General features: G+C 43.0%; 1 pseudogene; it reads right to left on the bottom strand.

Moving 5' to 3' along the window:
• Positions 1 to 770: 770 nt before the first annotated feature.
• On the bottom strand, positions 771 to 3042 carry LOC123646074 (annotated as a pseudogene).
• Positions 3043 to 23026: the final 19984 nt, after the last annotated feature.

Below are 23026 nucleotides of genomic sequence, written 5' to 3' on the forward strand. Positions count from 1 at the left end.
CCAATCAGCCTCAGTCAGGAGAGTTTACTATATACAAATATTTCTATAGTGCAGTAAAAAAGTCACTTTGTATTTTAATTTGCATTATGAAAATAAGTCTGTATTCAAGTAACACATACTTAACAAATATGAATCGTGTAAATTTGGTCATGGCATCTGAAGTTGGCTTTGGCTTTGAAGTATTTTTAAATTCATAGAAAATATTGAACTTCTAATAAAATAAATAAAACATTTTAACAATTGATATTAATAATCAACTTCAAAGTTTCTTTTTATTTTTCATTTGCTACTCAATTTTAAAAGAGAAGTCACTTTCAGTAGGGTTCTAAAGTGAGTGATTGCACCTTCTATGATGTAGAAAAGTTGCTAAAGATCCAATTGCCATTAGCTGTTCTTAAGTCTGTACACAATTTAGAGAAATTGTTTGTAAGAAGATATTCTCTGTTGCTGGCAGTAAAACCATCAATACCTTTTGCAGGGGCTCTCCAGACCTCATGTGTTAAAGAAAGCTGATGAAAACCATGGTTCTTATGCGCCTTTCTGAAGAGCTCAGGCCCAAGCTACAGTGAGTGGCCAAGTCTCACTTTGTGGCAATGGCATTGGATGGTGGCTGCAGAAGTTCACTGATGCCCCTCATGTGCTTTTCACAGGCTCTGCAGACTGGGGGACAGTTCTGCCTAATACTGAAAGGACCAAGGAACTCTGGCTGCCCTCTGGAATTCCAAATAACCAGAGGGACAAAGCGTCTGGGCACTGGGCAGGGTCCCACACTATTCGGGAGGTGGTCAGAGGCTCCGCAACTTCATTTCGTCCAGTCCTTTCCAATATTTGAAGTTGTTGTCAAGATGCTGCATTAGATCAGGCGGATCTAGGAAGGTGTCCCAAGCATCAGACATGTCTGTGATGAAGTAGTCAATGAAAGAGATCTGAGATTTGGGGATGCTGCAGATATTTCTGTCAAAAGCCAGAATCATCACAGGCAAGTCCCGTTGCTTCTCATCAGTCCAAGAAAAATACTCTTCTGAAAGGCGGGCAGCCCACTCGATGCAGTACTCTAGGGGTCGGCAGGGTTTGGACACATCAGCGCACTTAATCAGCATTTCTTTGATTACAGTCTGGTTCTCTGGAGTCCTAAGCATAGAGTTTATGGCTTCCTGATTTTTTTTCAGTTTCCTCACTTTCTTCTAGTGCTGCCAAGGGTTTGTTGACGCTGTTGACAAATTTGTGAACATGCTCCAAGTGTTTTGTCATTTCTGTGGCTAGGACCATATCAATAATCCTCTAGCGCAGTGTCTGATAGTCATTCCTCTCCATGTTTTCAAAGATATTGCATTTATCATCTCCAGTGGTCAGCCGGAAGACCAAGGCCACATGGTGGCTCTCCAGCACAGCAATGTCATTGTACAAAATGGCCAGCTCACTTCCAGGGTTCCACAGGAAGGAGTTGGTTCTCCCAGGGTGATCTACATCGTGAATGGTGGCTGCAATGAGAGTGCAGGAACCTTGTCCATTGGATCTAAAGTTTCCTTTATTCTCTCCTTGGAGAGAAAATAGGCAGTGGCCTGAAGCACATCAGCAGAATGCGCAGAATTGCGGTAGGGGTTAGAAGAATGATAATTGGCTTCAATAATTTGTAACCACAATCACAGTGTTAACTCAGAGCAATTTAAGAATTCACAGATTCCAAAGAGAGCAAACATTTTGAGACCAAGATAAATCAAAGGCCTATTGTGGGTGGCAGCCTCCAGTTCAAAAATATCAAAGTCCCAGTAGTCCTCATTTTCCATGGCCCGAGCTATCCGTGGTGGGACATCCTGAAGGGAGATCGTAGTTGATTATATTGCTTGAAACCTGCTGAATGCTTTTTGTTGAAAGAACATAGTCACTCCCTGATAGTCTTCAAAAACCATCAGACATTAAGGCACCAACAAGATCATTGATGTGACGATTGTCATCCTTAGCACGGAACTGTGGTGAGTATAATTCAGTGGTTCTTAGAATTTCTAGCACAGGGTCTAGGGCCTCTGTCACAGGCATGGGACTGCTTTCCTGGGCAGCACTGATAATATTGATTACCTTGGTGATGGGCACCTCAATCATCATGGAATGTATCCGGGCCATGGAGGAGTGTCGTCTCTGGCTGGACACTTCACTTGATCAAGAAGCGACAGCTCTGACGTCCAGTGAGCCTTTCCTTCTGTCTTTATGTTTGCCTGTCTCATTATCAGTACTAGTGTCAGACTGAACACATTCAGATATTTTCTCAGCCTTATTGTTGTGTTGCACACTCAGATAATGGACACATAGTGTCTAATTTTTCCTCCCTGTCCAAGGACAGGTATTATCTTCACATTTTGTTGTACATTATCTCCGTTTTTCTTTTTGCCATAGTAAACTCCTTGCCTATTTTGATGCATGAATTTATAGTATCCAGCAAGTCAGCCTTCTTTTCATTTATAGGCACTTCTAACTCCTTCCCTATTAATTCACCTGCCTGATAGCCCATTGCTGTTTCAAATGCAGGATTTGCATACTGTATAATGTGGTCTTCACTTGTAATGTCAATTGCTTCTTGACTTTTCTCTAATGCAGTGAATATTGAGTTACAAACCCCGAGTTTCAGTTGTGATCGCACCTCTCCAAACTCCAGCTGGAGCAGTTCATTGTCGCAAGCCATGATGTTGGGGTTTTCACCTCCTTGTGAATCCAGCAGCAAGGAAGGGGGTTATAGGTAACTCTTCTCTATCCACCCCGCGTACTACACCAACAGTAACTGTGTTTTCTGGGAGTTCCGATAATCTGATAGACCTGCACGGTGCCTCTGCATCCAGCTGTCGAGGACTTCTGTGGTCTATGATGATGGTCTCATGGATGTTGGTCCAGGGAACAGGCAAGGACAGCCTGAGGCTCCTTGGTGACAGTACGCTTAAACCCTGCTTTTGCACATGTCCTGCAGAATCCATTGCACTGGTTATCTTCTTTGGTAAACACTAAAAGTACCTGAAGTGGATCTTGGTGAAATCTCATGGGGGCAAATCTCAGTAGCACCTCAGCTGCTGCTACCTTCTCGCCGCTGCCGTCGCGAGGCTCGGACTCCGCGAGGCGGCTCCGCGGGCCGAGCAGGGCGGCGTCCTCTGGCCGGGTGTGCGGCCTGGCCCGCCAGACGACGGCGGCGCCGCGCCCTCGGCCTCCCTGCCGCCTTGGTACGCCTCCCGGCTCGGCTCTCGGAAATGTGGACGCTCGAGCGGCCCCTGCCGACGGCGGCGCCGAGATGCGGGCAGCAAACCGTCAGCGAGTGGCCCGCGCGGCGCCTCGGCCGCCCGTGTCGCGACAGGAAGCGCGGTGGCTCCTTCCCTGCGCTGCGGGCGCCGCGCTGGGGAGGCGGCACCTCGAGTGCTTACGAAGGGCAGCCTACAAAAATAATTTTGGTAAAACGATTTAAATCGTACCTACACTATTTACACTTTCCTTATCTGTAAACTGGGGATATTAATACCATCACATTGAACAGAGCTGTCGTGAAAATTAAATGAGATTATCCATGTAAAGTACTTAAAATAGTGCCTGACACATAGTAAAGGCTCCATGAATGTTAGCAATTGTTATTACTTCAATTTCACTTAAAAGAAAATCCTTTTATTCTGGGGTATGTCCCATGTGAGCTAGCCAAAGCTGTTTCGCCCATAAACATTGAAGTCCTATTTTTAAAATAATAGATAAAAATTTAAAAAATATATTTCTTTTTGTATAAATTTCCTAAAAAAAAGAAAAAAAACCAAGAATGGTTGATCTAAAAATCTTCTGTCTTGAAAAAGATAATACATTGTTTTGCTGAATATGATAAAATAAAATGGAAGGAAGATATTGTTCCAAGAACTATAAACACTGAAGTATTTTAGGGAAATTGCACAGCAGTGCCGACTGTTTTTCTTAATGCTATTCCCAAACACATACACCCTAAGGATAGCAACAGAGTTAACTACTTCAATTAGAAAAAGAAAAAAATGACTCCCCAGGATTTCTTTTCTATGCTTATCAAATTCTATCCACTTGCACAAATTTATTCTGAGAAACAAGGTGAGAATGTATAAATTGCTTTGTAAATTATAGCTTACTGTACTCACACAAGGTACTCTTACACATAACAGACTCTTAAAAAGGTGCCCACAACAGTCACTTCACCCATTTAGTAAAAATGGCCAATTCACATCCAACAATTCAAAGGGGCAAGATTTGTGCATGATTTTGAACTACTGATAATATATATTTTCCTCATCATAAGAATAATCACGCTTACTTGTAGAAAATGAAAATAAGATCTAAAGAAAAAATCCTCCGTAATTCCCCTCTGCAGATATAACCAGTGTTAACCATGCAGCATACTTCTTCTATTCTCTTTCCGGTGCACGCGCCTGCGTGCATATAGACAAAACTACCAGTGGCTCACTGTGAGCCTGCAAACACAGTCTAGTGTCCTCAGTTAACCTGGGCTACTGCCTCCCCCCGTTGGCTGGCCAGTGATTTGATTTCAAAAGTGCACATACTGAGTAGCAAAGCTTAAGTTGTAGCTCATTTTCTGGTCACTGAGGCTCCGTTGTTCAGGTACTAGGGATGATTAGACTTTCTTTTCCCTGATAATCTTAGAAAAGTCCATCAAATGACTTTCATAACACTCTAAATAAACCCAGGAATAAGTGTTTAAGATGTACAGAGGATCAGAATTAAAGGGGGAGGGGCATTTCACTTTCTTAGAAACAAAATCTCTTTTGAGTAAATAAATTTTTGAAGAAATGAATATAACAAAAATAATTCTAAAAAGGAGATTTCCCTTGAGATGTTAGTGCAAACATCAAGGTGTGATAGGTGTCCCTACCTGGAGAGCCTTTAAACTGTGGGCATTCCTTTTTAATATGCCCTTCTCTTCCACAAATAAAACAACGTTTTTCTCTTAAGTCTTTGTCATCCTGTCTCTTCCATTTCTCCCTCCCCAGGTCGACAGCTGCCCTCACTGGCTAGGCTTTCTGAGGTGTGCACGGCATGGGCTTATCTTCTTTTGTTAACATCTCCCTTTCTGTATACTTGTTTTGAATTTCTTTGTCCTCTTTGCTTCTTTTTTCTTTGTTCTCAGGGTATCAGGTATAACTTAATAGAGATTAAAGAAATTAAAATAACATTAAAATATAGTCTCATATCCAAAAGTATGAGAGGATGCCCTGTTTCATATGATTTTAGGATTACTATTACTATTTTTCTACTTAATATCAAATAAAAACCTTAACACTATATGATTAAAGTTTAGAGAAATTTATCCTTTTTATTCTTAGACAAATTAAAATGCTTTCTATTCACAATTTGATATAAATTGAGATCGAGAAGCCTATTCCCAAATGTAGCCCAGCTACAAAGCACTCCCATTTCCCCTCCCCTGCACTGGCTCCTCAGCTCCTGGAGGGCAGGGACTGTGCCTTGTGTGTCATACCCAGCATGGGGCCTGGCACAGGGTAGAAGTTCCCTAAGTAGGTGCTGTATTGAATTCAGCTAATACTTTTTCTGATCTACTTTGGCTATTTTCTGTCTTTTCCATAATAGGAGTGGATGACACAGATCAGTGTTCTCTCACATGACGACACATCATTATTAGCATCCAGGTTTTTCTTCACCAAGAAAGATGACGATGACTCCACTTTGATCCCATGTTGCCATATTCCTATTAATGGATTTTCTACACTCAAATCTACTCAGAGTAGGACCAGTCCTAAATAGAAAGAGGTTCTATATGTAGCCTCTTTTTTCTCAATATTTTCCTTAAACATTTCAAAATACATGTTCTTTATTTTTATAAAATGATAACAGGTTTATAAATATTGACATGTTGATGCTATTAAATAAAAGCTACATTTTTTCACTGTTACCAATATTAAAAAATTTTGAAAAACACAACCACCAATTATATGTTCTGTTCCATTCTCCCCACTCTCCTAACCCACTTTCCTCTCAATGCCTGACTTGAAACAGGCCTAGATGTGCCCCAAGGTTGCCTGGCTTTTGGGCAAACTCCTGGGCTCACCGTCTCTGTGCCTACTGACTCCACATTCCTGATAACCCATTTACTTTTCCCTGTCTTCCTTGCTTCCTTCCTTGCCTTATTCAAACAATAAACATAAGACTAATAAACATAAAATTACAATACGGTCATGGGGCTAGCACAATACAATCCATGGGAACAGGACCAGTTGCTGTAGGAGCACTTGAGAATGACACTGAGCATAAACATGGGTGTCAAAGAAGGTGGCAGAAGAGAATGGCCCAAAGGGAACAAAATGATGAATGACAACACAGTGAAAATAATGAAGGATGGACCTGGGACAGTGTCTGGGTGTGAGGGGTTTCAGACACCTGTGTCACTGACACTGTTTGGGATTCATCAGATAGTATGTGAGTGTTACTGAAAGCTTATGAAAGTGGATGAGAAGCCAGACAGAGAACTTTTCAGAGTGAAATGCAAGGCCCAGAACAAGCCTGTAGGGACTGTCAATGTGGGATAGAGGGAGTTGACAGAGAGGGGCGAGGGAGGCAGAGAGCACGCTGGTGAAGGACATTGGCCGTGGGGTCTGGGTCAGCAGGAACTCTAAGAACAGTCCCCACCCTGACCTTGGTCTTTAAATGGTACAAGGGTTTCTGAGGTAGAGAAAAGTATATGCCAGTCCAGAAAACCATGAGAATGCAACAAGTTTAAAGGGATCATGAGTATCATTGTACATAGGGGGTAAAGAAACTGAAAAGAGAAATTTCACGTAAGCGACATTTTATGCCCAGATAAGCAATTTGGATGTTATTCTCAATACAAACAGGCTGAGCATATGCAAATGAAAAAGACAAGATAATAACTATCCCTTCTGGCTATAAACCATATCAAACTAAATTAATTTCAAAAATAAAAATGCAAAGGGCTGTGCTTGAACAGTTATTTTTATCAATAACAAAAATTAATTAATAACACAATACAGGGCCACTACTGTGAAAGGATGTGCTGTGGCTGTTTTACAAGTGGTGGCAATTGCTATCTGTCTGCGTTTTGGTGCCAGGAGCTCTTTGTGCCAACAGCTCCTGTTTGCTGAATTTAGGGATGCACACAGGGTCCAGGACACCAGCACGGCCAGCTGGTCCTTCAGGGATCAGACTTGCAGCTTTGATCTTCTTCGCACCAACCTCTAACCCAAGGAGCTGGAATAACATCTCCTCAAAAAAGAACCTCAAGCTAATGGCAAATCCTCACCAAAGAGCATGTTCTGCTTTGCAGTCAGTAAACTTGAAGTTGTTTATAAAGTAAGTGGAGAAGGAGAAGCTAACTATATGGGATCGAGGAGAAATGCTAAAGAGCAGGTGTCCTAGCCATTGCAACAGTGAGCACATTTATAGACCCAAGAGACACAAAGATGCAAGGAAATGACAATGGAAAGGAGGGAAAAAGGTGGTTGGAAATAATACAACAGCATCTGTGCTAAACGTTTCGTAGAAATACAAACACAAAAAGAAGAGGCAGGACCAGGAAACAGTGGAAGTGGAATGTGTGTCATTAGGATGGGGAGATGAGGCCAAGGAAGAACTCAATCCTTTAATCTAGGATGGACTTACTTGGGTGAGCCTCATCTTCAGAAACTGCTTGCTGTGTGTGGGTTACCAAAGAGGAAATGATACTGTTGTTCACAGCTCACTGCACCCCACGGTGCCAAGCCCCCACACCCTGCACCAGTGGAACCCCCAAATCCCGCTTCTGCCCTGCATGTGTGCCATCCCCACGGGCACCCTCCCCAGCCCCTATGGCACCACCATGTTCTTCACTGGTTTTGTACATTTTTATAACGTGTCGTGGAACCTCAACCAAGAAAATAATTGTCCTGTACACCCTATACCTAACACAGTTCTCTGCAAGTAGCAAATGTCCAACAAATTCTTATATGGTAAATGAGGGAATGATGAAATGACTGCATCAATAGTATAGTAGAAGCAAGATCCAAATCTGAAAAAAAAAGTAGGTCTGTTTTTAAATCCTACATCCAATATGTGACACTCATGCAAGCATCTTAATTGCTCTAAGATTCAGTTTCTTCTCCCTGTGAGGCAGAAAGGGTACTACTACCACACCAAATCAATCTGGTTGGTGTGAGAGTTAAATGAAAAAATGTCTGTGGATAATGGCATGTGACAAATGAAATGCTCCCCATATGGCCGACCTTACTGTTGCACTTTGCAGCGCACAACCTGATGTGCTGGGATCTGTGTACATTGTGGGATGGCCAGATCTAGCTATTTAAAACATGCAGTACCTCACACACTTACACTGTGTGGAGAGAACAGGTAGAAGCTACTCTCGTAGCAATTTTAAGTGTTCGATACATTGTAACCAACCACAGTCCCCCTGGAGAAAGTTGGAGAGATCTACCGGGCAATGTTATAGAGAAGACCGCAGACTTTATTTTGATTGCTCCAGTTTTCCACTGACTCCCTTTTGCTAGTCCAGGACCCCACATTGCATTTGGTCATCATGTCCCTCACTGCCCTCCAATCTGTGGCCGCTTCTCAGTCTCTCCTTGTCTACTGTGAGAGTGCTGGTGCCCATCCCACACTGCCTGCCCGGCCCCGCTACCTGCTGTGTACCCACTGACTGACAAATGGGAGGTCTGTCTGGCTCTCGCTCAGGCTTAACAATTAGTTCTCGGTAACATTCCTGGTGCAATGCCTGTGATTTTATAATTATTTTTTCAAAAAGTCAGAAATTAGGTGATTGCCATGTAGCTGATCATTTTATTTATTCCTTTATTTTATTCCCATAGATGCAAAAAATTTTAATACTTTTTTGACTTTTTAAATTTCAAAATATTAAGGGGGCACAAATCTTTTTGTTACATAGACACCTTATAAAAGGATGGCCTTGCTAATAAAATATCTAACAGAAAAAAATAAACAGAGAAAAAAAGGAGAAAACTCACAGCACATAATTGCCCCTTTGAAGGGAAAGATCACACCATGGCAGCCCCTTGTTTGATTAACCACCTGTGGCTAAACTTATTGTCTTTAAGATTAACCACCTGTGTGGCTTAACTTGTTCTCTTTAAGAGTTTGTTTCAACAGCATTAAGAGCTCTGAGCAGCCAGGCGGGCGCGGTGGCTCACGCCTGTAATCCTAGCACTCTGGGAGGCCGAGGCGGGTGGATCGTTTGAGCTCAGGAGTTCGAGACCAGCCTGAGCAAGAGCGAGACCCCATCTCTACTAAAAATAGAAAGAAATTATCTGGCCAACTAAAAACATATATACATAAAAATCAGCCGGGCATGGTGGCGCATGCCTGTAGTCCCAGCTACTCAGGAGGCTGAGGCAGGAGGATCACTTAAGCCCAGGAGTCTGAGGTTGCTGTGAGCTAGGCTGACGCCACGGCACTCACTCTAGCCCGGGCAACAGAGCGAGACTCTGTCTCAAAAAAAAAAAAAAAAAAAAAAAAAAAAAAAAAAAAGAGCTCTGAGCAGACAGTAGGGGTGTGAGCTCCAGCCCCCCCTGCTCTTGACAGAACACATCCCCAGGAGACTGATAAGCCGGCCTCAGAGAGAAGAGGAAAAAAAAAAAAGGAGAAATGATGCTGCCATTTCATAGCTGCTTTTTGCTATTGGTAATCATTTTTTTCTTTCTCTTTACCCCCATAAAAACCATGAACCCCTTCTACTCCCTGCCAGCACTTCTCCTTTCTTTCTTTCATTCACGCCATGGCCCTCCCCCTCTTTGTGAAGTAAAATAAACTTTCTTTCTTTAAAACTCTTCTAATCTTTGTAACAAGAATTCTTTCTCATCCCAAGTTATGAGTTCCCATCCTAACAACTTATATCATGTTTAAGTCAGGGATTTTGGTGTGTCTGTCACCAGAATGGTGTTCATTGCACTCAGTGGGTAAGTTTCTATCCCTCACCCCCTTCTTGGTTGCCAATGTCCTTTACATCTTTTTGTGCCCATGTGTACCCATCGTTTAGCCCCCACTTATGCCTTACCCCTGTCAGAATGGCCACTATGAAAAGGTCAAAAACAATAGTTGCTGGCATTGATGCAGAAAAAAAGGAATGCTTACACACTATTGGTGTGACTGCAAATTAGTACAGCTTCCAGGGAAAACATGGAGATTCTTCAAAGAATAAATGTAGACCTACCCTTTGATCCAGCAATCCCATTGCTGGGTATCTACCCAAAGGAAAAGAAGTCATTTTATAAAAAATACTCTTGTACTTGAACAATGATCACAGCAGAATTCACAATAACAAAGATGTGGAACCAACTAAGTGATCATCAATTCACAAGTGGATAAAGAAAATGTGGTGTGTGTTTGTGTGTGTGTGTGTGTGTGTGTGTGTGTGTGTGTGTGTGTGTATACACACACACACCATGGAGTACTACTCAACCATAAAAAGAAATGAAATAATGTCTTTTGCAGTAACTTACATGGAAATGGAGACCATTATCCTAAGTAAGGTTTCTCAGGAATAGCTGATCCTTTTAAGTTGGAGGTTCAACATTTGAAATTTCTGATGAATCAGCCTAAACTTCTGAGAAACTGTTCTGTATTCCTCCTCATACTAATTAAGGTTAAAGTTCTAAAGAGTGTATTGATGGTACCATTATTTATTTATTTATTTATTTGCATTTCACCATCTTTCTCTGTCATTTTCATTCCCTCTGGAATCCAGGAGATATAATGAACATGGGAGCCCACGTAGAGAAACAACTAGATAAAAAGGACCAGTGCATTTGCAGCATGTTGCCCTGGTACCAGCCACTCCCATAGCACAGCCACATTCCTGCCAAGCAGCTTTAAACACCTGTAATTAATTGACCTTGAGCATTTCACATCCTGAGGAAATGCTACAAGTATACAAATTAAGCTACTTTGTTAAGTAGGTCCTCTGATACTGCAATAAAACTTCAGATGCCCGCATTGCAAGAGGCAATTCATGTCAGCAGGACAATACAGTTGCAGGAACTGCCAGAGCCCTGGAGGTGATGATGCTGAGCTGCTGTGCATTTGCTCACGCACACCATCCACACGTGCTGGGGTGGGTGACACCTTTTGTGAAATTTAACCAAATGTTGAATGGAGACAGTGGGAAATATACAAAGGCCAACCCCAGGACTGCTGGGAAGGAAGCAGGGGGCAGTGTGGGAGACCACACTTGTGTAACAGAAAACAGAACAAAACATGCCAGTGCAGGGTCAGAAGGGGTGAGCTTCAGTGCAGCCCCACTGCAAGCCAGCAGAGCAGGTCAGCACAGCCCACCCTCTCTATTCACCTGTGGGTCCTGCATCCATAGATTCAACCAACCACTGATCAAAAATATTCTGAACAATTAAATAAATAAAAACATACAAATTAAAAACACCATACAGTATAACAACTATTTACATAGCACTTACATAGTATTAGGAATTAAAGATAATCTAGAGAGGGTTTAACATGTACTGGAGTACGTGTGTAAGTTATATGCAAGCACCATTTTATATCAGGGACTTGAGCATTCATGGATTTTGCTGTCCACGTGGGGGTCCTGGAATCAAGCCCCCATGAATACCGAGGGACAAATGTAGTTCTTAAACTAATCAGCCTGCATTATCCATACTTCAACTCTTCAGGGAACACCACACACGAACGAGCAAGTGCTGAGACAGAACCCATCAGCACATAATTGCAGTTCCTGGGTCACTACCACCTACCCCGTAAGACAGATGCATGTCGCCAGCTCTCCCACTGTCCACACCAGACTGTCCTTCTCCACTGTCTCCCTCCTCCCTCCAGCCTCAGCCACTTCACAGAAGTCTTAGCTGAATAAAACATCATGATTTGTACAAACAAACCAAGCCTAGAAGGTCCATCTTGCACAGAATAAGGCTCGAAGGCCTGGAGGACCACCCAACACAAAAACATCCTCCCCGCAGGAGAAAAGGATGCCAACTATGCTTCAGGGCTTCAGTGCGGCTACAATGAGGATGCGATCAGATGTCCTGAGCACCCAGTAACCTCCTCGCACACACCATGCAATGGAGACAGACATGTTCATGAGGCAGGTCTCACTGCCCTCCGTCCTAGGGACAGTGGTCACCTCGTGTTGTGACCCACAGCCATTCCACTGCTGAGGCTCTGCCGCCTGCCATTCTCTAGTGACTGTACTTTTGTTGTGTGTTTTGGAGTGGAAAATAGGAAATGAAGAAAAACAACCCTTGCCCCAGGCACATGGTTGTGATGTGCAAAGGCCCCCTGATGCCCCAGGTGTGGCCATGTACCCCCCCGTGAGCAGTCTGCAAGAGGGGCTGCCTCACAGTCTCTGCTCTGCAGTGGAGGAAACACAATTTTTTTGGTTCCTCTGAGTATTTCACACTAACAGAGGGATCCCTCTTCATTCTCTACCCTTCTGAGACTATATCTGGCTTACCAATTACTCAGTAGTGTTTGCTGGTCAATCACTGGCCTGGCTGATGTGTACACACTGGAAGACGTGTCGGAAGGCTTCTGTCTCTAGTTACTTCTGTGACTGCTTTCCCCACTTTTGGCCTCACATGGGCAGTGACACTTCCTTGGGGAGATGAAAGGCTAAATGGGAGACTCACAGCTGGGGCCTTGATGACTCTGGCCATGCATAATGATGACAATAACCACTGCTCCTGGTGGCCACAGGGCACAAAGTACCCCTGAGTATGTCAGATTTGTTCAGAGGGGGAAATTACTCAGAGGTGAAAAGTGAAAACAGGGGCCTGCCTTCTTCAGGTTTTAACAAGCACCAGGGCAGAGACCCCCAAGGGAGCAAAAGCCTCCTGGGCTGATTTGAAATTAACAGACCCACCTATCTTCAGGGCCTCTAGATGTCAAGCAACAAAATAAGTAAATTGAAATTGTTGCCAAGGAGAGTTTCCCTCCAAGATCCCCATTACAGTTTTTCAAGTGCGATCTCATCCAGCTATGTTTGTTTCTTTCCTCATCTAACTGCGTGTTAATTCACAGGAGACTCATTATAGGTTCCACCTGGTGCCCAGGGTGAGAGGGGAGACAGTGAGAGAAGCAGGCACCTGTCCCTGCTGCTTTCCCCCTAAAAGGCTGCCGGTGTCCCCAGGGAAGAAGGGCCAGTGGGCGGGCAGCTCTGTGGATGCTCCCTGACCACCCTGCTCAGACCCTCTGGGCTTGGCACGCTCAGGCTCTTGTCCACAACCCTGTCTACTGTGCTGAGGGGAATTTAAGCATTTGCTTTGGCTCTGGCTCTTAGGAAACAAGTTTGGTTACATAGGTATAGATTTTCTGGCTATGAGGATGTAGAAAACGCAGAATCCTTCCTCTGGACCTGTCTAGGCATGCTGACACCCTTTCTGCTGTGCTTCCTGCAACCAGCAGCCTAAGCTGGTGACAATATGCACTTTCCCAGAAAGTACATATATAAGAAAAAAATCACACCCTGCTGCCTAATTGTAAAATAATTTCTTATGAAATGCAGACATACCCTATAACGGTTTTATAAATATACAATTCAAAAATAAATTAAAAAACAAATCTTTACTGGTCAATCTGAGATTCTCGTTAATTGTCAGTAAAATTGAGGAAAAGAAAGTACATTGTGACAGGTCACCAGTGGCTCCATGAAGTTTCGTTTATAGAATCCCTAGGGACACCTTTCAATGTCCCTTAGCTGTCAGCATTCATTGCTGCAGCTCCTCATGCATAAAATAAACAAAAGCCTATTGCTATTGTGTGTGTTGCTTTGGTTTTCTTATATACATCCCAGAGCAAGTTTTAAAAGAATATGCAAAAGAGAGGCATGACCTACACCTCTCAGATCTGTGTTGATCTGGTGCTTTTCAGTTCTTAGTTGTTTGAAGTTCTGCACTGAAAAACTGTAAGATGATTTTGCATATTTCTCATGTGAGAAAAAAATAGGAGTTGTTCAGCAAGGCTTTAGACCCTCATGTAGTACATATCTCATTTATGACTGAATAAGATGTACAACTGTGCACATTATAAACACAAGTAATTCTGAAGAGATAAACCGCTATTTTTCATTCCTTTCCCCCAGGAAATCCTATTAGCCAGGGATCCTGGCACCATAGAAGCCAGGAAGGGTGAAGGCCAACTCAGAAAATAGAAAAATGAGCATGTGATGATGAGGAAGTGGAACCTGGGGATTGTGGGGAAGAGGAAGTGGAGGTGGACAAGGCCGTGGGACAGTGATCCACATACCTGCCCAGAAAAGGAGCACCGGAGGCATCAGAAAAGTGAGAATAACAAGTGAAAAGCTGGAGGAAAGGGTTTTGCTTAGCTTCCGTTTGTAATTTGGGGATATCACCCACAGGGGCTGTGTAGTCATTGCTACTCTTTGCCAAATTGTTCCCAGTTTTCCCCTCCCAGGCACCTGGAGGACTATACTTCTACATCCCCTTGTGGTTAGGTGGGGCTATGTGTCTGTTAATAGCTCCAGCAGATAAGTTGTGGGGGGAAGTATAGGCCAATTCTGAGCCTAAATGGCCAGGACAAACCCATCCAATGCTCTCCATTTCCCTCTGTGTGGTCACCCAGAATTCCCCACAGGTCATCAAAAGGGGACATCGAAGAGATCTGACAGTCTGACTGGATCTAAAAAGGTCAACTAGACAAGGGCAAATTAAACCTGTAACCAAGGGTGAGGGCATGACTCCTCAGGCTGGAAACCAGACGAGACTCACAGCAGGACTTCAGAAAGGCTGTAACATCAGGGAAAAGTGGTGTCTGACATATTCAGCAGGATATGATGGCCTGTTTCCTGGGCACATGACCTTACCAAGGAAACACTAATGAGGCATGTCAACCACAGGCTTCAGGAGCAGGTGCTGACTAAATTCAGAGTTAAGGCCAAACTACCCCTCAGCAGATAGCATCAAACTGAGGACCAACACAAGGAGCCAACATACAGCAAGAGGTCTCCTCTCAGCTTCCAGTACCATGAAGGCAGGAGCCTATCCCGCGTGTCCAAATACCATCTTGGAAAGAAGCTGGAAAAACACAAAGAAGTCTGAGCCTTCCTGGAAGATGCTTGCTCATCCAAAAGAGGCTACTGAATCCAGTAGAGACCAGAGGGCATTGCCTTATTCAGAGGGTAATTCTATAATTTGGCAGAGTTGGTAGATAAAAGTCACTGACAACACTGCCTGCCTGCAGGTAGTTGCCAACACTGAGAACATGTCTGGCTGATTCTGGATTTTCTCATCTAGTAATTTAGGGTCCACAGAAGGACCTGGAAACTCCAAAGCTGGACAAGGGCTGTGGGAGGATCAGAGCAGCCTAAAGTTTCTGCTTCATATGACGACCGTATCTCAGCATCTGCACAGACCTTGTGGTTTGGGGGCTTCTCCTCCATGTGCTACCGTCCTGCATTTTAGACAAGCTTTGATTTAATAAAGCCAAATGGCCATCAAGATAGTGCTCTTTTATATGGATGCTATTACATTTGTCCTGCCCACAGCACTGAACACTTCCATAGTGCATCTGCAGGGTTTTTTGTTTTAAAAAAAATCAGAAAAACAGAACATGTATTGGCCCTAATAGATCTAAAAAATATTAAAGAAGGACAAGTAAACAGAATTCACAATCTGATGTGCAGAGGCAACAATTTCTCTGTACTTCTTGCACCTTTATAAAAGTCTGGTTTGTAAACCCCTTTGCTGCGATTTAAATTGCAAGTCCAATATCTGGGAACACAGACCAACTCCACCACGCCCCTGGCCTGTGAGTAAAAGTTGAGGATACAGAAGAACTATGATTTTATGAAAAAATATGAGGGAAAATTTACTATTATTATAAGATTTTCATCAAACATTTTTGATGTACTCTCATTCATATTAGGAGTTGACATATTTTTTGACATTTTAAATTAATACTCTTTCAAGTGTTTTTTAACATTTGTTTGATTACAAATGAGTGAATTTTATATCATATATTAATACTATTTTGGATACTGTAGAATTTAAATAGTCAGAGGCCCTACGTTATAGAAACCATAAGTAGTATAGCCTATGGCCAGACCTAAGCATTTTTCCCAACCTAATTATTTTTCTATATTTAACTTGCTAAAACTTATAATGTAAATTTATACTATTAACTGTACTTCCTAAAGTGGGAAATAAATATCTTAATGCTGGGAATGGTTTCTAAAATGCTGAGCCATTAATTGTATTTAAAGCATGAGATTAATTCTTTCCTGGCCCCACAAACAGATTAACACAGTCCATGTTTTGGGGAAGTATGCTCAATGGCTCAATACTAGAAAGGCTGAGAATTACAAGGAGAAAATAAAAAACTGAATCAGTTACGATTGTCTCCATCGACATTCTTTTGTGCAATAAATGACAGAAATTCTGAAATGTCCCTTTTGAAAAAGTTAAATTTAAAGCAGTATCATTTCCACTGTCTCAGATGGAGTGTCTCACCTGATATTTGTTATCTATTACAAAGTCAGACATAACCGCAGGCAATTCTGCCACCAAGCAAACGCTAGTAAGTGATTTAATAGAAGTAACAAGGTGCAAAGGGATGATGCATGTGGGGAAACTTACTTTGTAGGGTTCTCTGCAATTCTCTTAAAGGAGGTTTTTATGGAATCAGACTTTGAATCCTGGTGCTATTGTCTGAATGTTTGTGTCCTTCACAAAATGTATAAATTGAAATCCTAACCCCAAGGTGATGGTATTAGAAGGTGGGGCCCTTGAGTGTGATTGGGTCATGAGGGTGGCGTCCTCATTAATGGAATTTATGCCCTTATTAAAAAAAGCCCAAGGGAGGTCAGTTGTCCCTTCCACCAGGTGAGGACACAGCCAGAATGCACCATCTCTGAACCAGAAAGTAGGCCCTCACCAGACACTGAATCTGCTACTGCCTTGATCTTGGACTTCTCAGCCTCCATATAAAAAATAAATTTCTGTTGTTTATAAGTCACCCTGTTTATAGTATTTTGTTATAGAAGCCTGAAATGGACTAAGACACATGGTTAAGATGAGGCAGAACAACTGGGAAGATTCAGACGGAAAAACTTGATTAAAACACCAAAGCAGGGTTGGAATGCATAGAATCTTCACAAGTGGTGAGTGTACAAACTGTTTTGGTGAGAAGTGAGATACTAGGAACTTACCAGTAAAAGTGCCTCACCAAAATGCAGAGCTATGGTTCTACTCATTGTTAAGAATAATTTTATTTTCTAGACATGCTGGTGACACACCTGTTTGCTTCAGATCCCACAAATATAAATTATTTATGCCATACTTCAACTATTGCTTTTGAACTTGAATATTAAAGGATTAGTATCTTAAAGGTACTTAGAACCATACTTGATTCTTCGTAAGTGCTACAGAAGTAAACATAAAGGAAACAAAATAACTTCCCTGTATGCCCACCACCTTTCTTGATATGCCGCTGTGTGTTTCTTAATTTATCCCTGCATTGTTTGATCATATTTAGCAAGAAAGTAGCAGACTGGAATTTCAGTCCTACCTTCAAAAAAAAAATCGTTGTTTGACTAAGTATGTTACTCTATTATCTGTCAAGAAAGACATTAAACATCATGTTGGTGATCATTTACAGAGTTAACTATGCAGTAAATTTTTCTGTGATAGAAAATATGTAGAAATTGGAAATAAATTTCCCAGTTTAGGGTAACAAGAGCAACTTAGACAAGACCTCTGTCGGTAAAACTACAATTACCTTTTTATCAAGTAAAAGATTATCTTTCTACAATCTGCGTGTGTATGATTGTATAATAAATATAAATTTTGTTATTTAGGCATTTATTCTACCAAAGGACTCATAGAATGAATAATTTGTACCCGGTAAATGTTGCTCTTTGCTATCAGTGGATTCCTAGATTAAGTCCAAAGGAAGATGCAAGTATGATGGGGGTTCTTCCCAAAAATTCATGCCCTGAGCTCTCTCCTACTGGCCTATGTCCCCCCACTCACTTTTCTTACACAGAAATAAGGAAAGCATGATTGGGCAGCCCAAAGGCTGACAATCAATATATCCTATGAAGTGTTTCTCAAGGTCTCTAATGAGACAGACACACATCTGCCATGATAAGGCTGTGTGGTTGAAACTGTGCATGCAATATGAGGGTTATTTACAGGAAAGTAAACTTCACAATGTGAAATATCCCTGTGGGTGTATTTGTTTTAAGTACTTAAAAATGATCAAAAATATAAGGGGAAAAAGTGGTACTACCAAAACGAAATTCATGCTCCTTTTCTGAGGATGTTTTTATCTTCTTTCCTCTGCTTCCCAGCAGTGGAAATGTGTTGGAACAGCAGTCCCCAACCATTTTGGCACCAGGGACTGGTTTCTTGGAAGAAACTATTTCCAAAGATGTTGGGAAGGCAGAGCTCAGGCAATGATGCAAGAGCAGCTATAAATACAGATGAAGCTTCACTCCCTCACCTGCCACTCACCTCTTGCTGTGCGGCCTGGTTCCTAAAAGGCCACTGACCAGTACTGCTCTAGGGATCAGGGTTTGGGGGATCATAGTGTTGGAAACCAAAGATGTGACTCCAGTCCGCAGCAGAGCCCCGAAGGACTCCCAAGACTCCAGAGATGCCCAAGGATTAGGGGCTTATGAAATATAGGAAAAAATGTCTCACAGGCAGCATGAGGAATAGCACTTACTTGTAGTAAGACATGAACTGACAAAAGAGATCCAGAGCTCTTCTGAAGTGTCACATCCCACAAAAACCGCCAGGGATCTGTTCTGACAACAACAGTGTTGAGAAGTGTGGGAAGTCAGGGAAGTGCCTTGAGGCTCATGCCATCTGCAGCAGCAATAGTGGAGGGGCTGGCACTGGGGACACTCGCCAACTCCGCAGTAGGCAGATAGGATGAGCAGTTGGATGAAGAGAAGTTAAGACTGTATCAGCAAAGTCAAGTCTGTGGAGGACAGGCATATGGATGAAGACATGCATACAAAAGACTGCAGTCACAGAGAACCCACCAGAAACACAGAGTGCTCCTGTTTATCCCGAAAGAGGATACGTAAAACACATGTTTTATCTAAATGTGGGGTGAATGTTGCCAGTTCTCTCTGTTCTCCTGTTTCTGTTCCTCACTGACAGATCTACCTGCTGACATAGCAGTGGCCCGGTAGGAGTACTGTTGGAAGGTAACTCCTTGCATGCCCAAGCCTGACTTTGTAGGTCAAGATGAGTCCCCTGCAAATGAAGTAAAACTTAGGACTCACTATACTTCCCAGTGATCCTGGTGGTCCTGACTGTGTCTTCCATGCTCCTCAGTTAATCTAGTTGACCACACTGGGGACTGTTGTGCCTCCCCAGTGACAATACCATGAAGGATGAAGAGACTATACACAGATAAAAGTAACAGTAGCTTCAGAAGCTGTGCCCTTGAACATGTATGATCATGATAAGACAATCTAGCCTAATAAACTCTAATGGTCTCACTCCCATCAAAGCTTGTAAAACTTATGACCAACAGAGAACATATATCATTTTCAAGGCTATATTTCAAGTATTAGGAAAAATTTACTATGTAGGAATTAACAAGTGCAATCTCTAATCAAGAGTCCCTGCTGCCAAAGGGATGTCTAATGGTGTTAGGAAGAAATTTCTTATAAAACTCAAAATACAGGACGCACTTGAGGCTCCAAGGGTCTCCTGGGGACAGGAGGAAAAAGTCAGGGCACACTCTGAAGAAAAGAATTCTTGTAGAAGACATTTGAGATAGCAGAAACTGTTTCTTAAAACTAGATTGAAACCCAGGCTTCCGTTCCCCACACTACTCTCAACTTTAAAGATCAGTACTTCAACTCACCCTAACCCATTCCTAGTTTATGTGTGTAGCACATATGTTCCAAAACTCTGGAGAGTGGGGACTGTATTTTGGGCAGAGTAAGCAAAAATGGGATCAAGACAACATTTGAAAATTTTTTATGATTTCATGTTTTACATTTAAGTCTTTTATCCATCTTCAATTAATTTTTTGGAGTGGTAAGAGATAGAGGTCCTTTTTCATTCTCCTGCATGTGACTATGAAATTTTCCCAGCATCATTTATTGAATACAGCTTCATTCCCCAGTATATGTGTTGTCTGCTTTGTCAAACACCAGTTCGTTGTAGGTAGATGGTTTTACATCTGGGTTCTCTGGTCTCTTCCATTGGTCTCTGTCTCTATATTTGTACCAATATCATGCTGTTTTGGTTACTGTAGCCCTGTTGTATAATTTGAAGTCTGGTAATGCAATACCTGCAGATTTGTTCATTTTGCTCAAGATTGCTTTGGCTTTTTGGGCTTCATTTTCATTCCAAAGTGTAGATTTAAAGAAAAGGAGGAAATGGTTAATTCTTGCAATTTGATAATAATGAATTAGTTTGTCAAATATGTGTGTGAGTGTGTGTTACAGCAAGTTCCATAAGTCTTTGCGCAGCTTTTATAACTGAGAATTGTTACTAACTAAAAAAAAATCATTTGGGAGTTTATTTATATGTTTATTAACATAGTTTTATGAATTTTAAGTAATCACTTAATTTGAACTTTTGTGTCAGACCATGAGTAAAGATAGCAAAGGTGAATATAAACAATAACAACTAATATATTCAAATTTCACAAAACTAAGTATAAATTAAAGTTCATTTCTACTTCTGAATCAATAAAAATAGAATACCTATTACATGGGAAAATTATGAGGAGAAAGGAGATTTTCAGAGTAAAAATCTCTAGAAAATGAGCACAATTGCTGGGAGAATTTCAAACTTTCAAAGCCTATGAAATTGGAGGGCTCAAGCCAAGATCTCCAGGAGACAAAAGGAATCAGGTAATGCCCAGGTTTCGGGGAGGGGAGGGAAGAATAGAACATTGACTGATATCTATCTCAGACAGGTTGAGCAGGTGGAGTCTGAAGGAGGATCCAGAAGGCCCAGGGGGTGGAGGGATCTGCAGAGCAGGGTGGTGGGGGAGGAGCTGTGGTTCAGCCTCCTCCCCACATCATCAACCCCACCCTCAGGAGCCCTTTGTGATGAGGGGCCACAGCTCTGTGATGCAGGCCTGGGCCTAGTCAAAAGGCCCAAAGGCAACGCCCAGGGCTCAGTTGCTTTAGGGGGACAGTGCGATTCAGAAGATGGAGAATCATCCATTTCTTCTGACTAGCGTTAGTGATACATGGCTAAACCCCAGCTCCACTTCCTGGATGAGGGATATCATCCTGGGCATCCTGTGTGGACTGGGGCTCTTCCTCCTGTTACTCCCCTGCCTTGTGAGAGATCCATCCTCACCGCCGACTGGGCAGACAAGCAGCATCAGGAAGGTAAGGAACCCTCAGCCCAGACCCAACAGAGAATGATTCTCTCTTTTCTTTCTATTGTTATTTCCACTTTTCCACATACACTAGAGACTCCTGAGGTGGGATCTCCTCATCTTTCTGGGCCCAGGCAGGGCAGGGCAGGGTTAGAGTGGCAGAAGATTTCTAGCTGAAGCTCTCAGACCCCCTGTGCGGGTACAGAACCCATCAGGGCAAAATCAAATGCTGGGACTCAGGGGCGAGGATGGGATTATGAGAGAGTTGAGATCTGTGTGGGAGGATGACCCTGGGCCCTGGTTTCATCGGCCGTCAGTCTCCTTCCCGTGGCTGGTGCCTCCGCCCAGCCTTTCCTCTGTGTGGGGTGATCTGGGGGCTGTGCTGAGCCCCTGAGAGCCTCCCATCAGGGGCTGGAGCGGCCTCTGGCCTCCTCGGGAAGCAGAATCCTGACAGCTCAGAGGTGCCTGTAGGTCTGAGTCAGTGAATTTCTAAAGCAGAGTGTTAATGGGAAAGAACACAGACTCTGTAAAATAATTTGAAGAGGTTTATTCTGAGCTGAATGTGTGTGACCACAGTCTGGAGCACATGGCCTCAAGAGGTTCTGAGAACGTGTGCCCAAGGTAGCCAGGTTAGAGTTTGGTTTTATACATTCATGGAGACAGGAATGACATGTAAAATCATAAATAAATACATGGAAGGCATACATTGGTTTGGCCCTAAAAGTCAGGACATCTCAAAGTGGGGTCTCACAGGTTATAGGTGGGTTCAAAGATTCTTTGATTTGTAATTGGTTAGAGATAAGAAGCTTTGTCTAAAGCCTTGGAATATTTCAAGTTAAGATAACGAAGTCTGTTAATCAGAGACAAGCCAGGGATATATACCTGACTCAAGTGATCTGTTGAGTAAATTGATGGCCAGCAGATGTGGTGTGACCTTTGTCTTGCATGGCCTTAGGCCTGGTAATGATTTAGTAGCTTATTGTTACAATGACTAACTCCAAAAGGGAGGGGGCATAATGAAGCCTGTCTGACCTCTCTTCTCCTTGTGGCCACCAGCTCAGTTTTAAGGTTTTTCTGGGGTCCCCTTGGCCAAGAGGGGGTCCATTCAGTTGGCTGGAGGGCTTAAGATTTAGTTTTAGTTCATAAGAAGAACAATGACAGAGTTCTCCCACAGAAAATCCCTCTTTACATTTTTCCACTTGAAAAATGAGTAAAAGGAAAGAAAAGAGGACAACGGTCCATTAGCCAGATGCAGAAGGTCACATCCCCCATGAGCCGGTCTGGGGGTGACTGAGGACTGGTCCCAGCCCCTCAATCTTTCTTGTCTCTCAGCATCCAGTGGAGATGCCTGGGAGGCCCAAGAGCAGTGACAACAGCAGTGCTCTGAAAGGAAAGGCTCTGCCACTCTGCCTGGACCTCCCTGGGGGGGCTTAGCTTCACTGTGCCTGACGGACAAGTCTCTGAAGAGGTCAGCTGCAGGGGCCTGGACCGGTGGGGGGGGGCTCCTGGGAAGAAAATCAGAACCCAAGGTTCTTCTCAGATCCCACTCTGGGAAGGGGACCAGGTGGGCCAGGAAGGGGTGCTGCCCAGGAGGGTGTGGAGGGGGCAGGGGACCCATAACAACCTGGATGTGGAGGTGGGGCCTCCAGGCCCCACTGTGAATGGCTGCTCGACCTGGCTAAGGCTGGCTCCTCTT

The sequence above is a fragment of the Lemur catta genome, chromosome 10, assembly GCF_020740605.2.
Source record: "Lemur catta isolate mLemCat1 chromosome 10, mLemCat1.pri, whole genome shotgun sequence".
Classification (NCBI taxonomy): Eukaryota; Metazoa; Chordata; class Mammalia; order Primates; family Lemuridae; genus Lemur; species Lemur catta.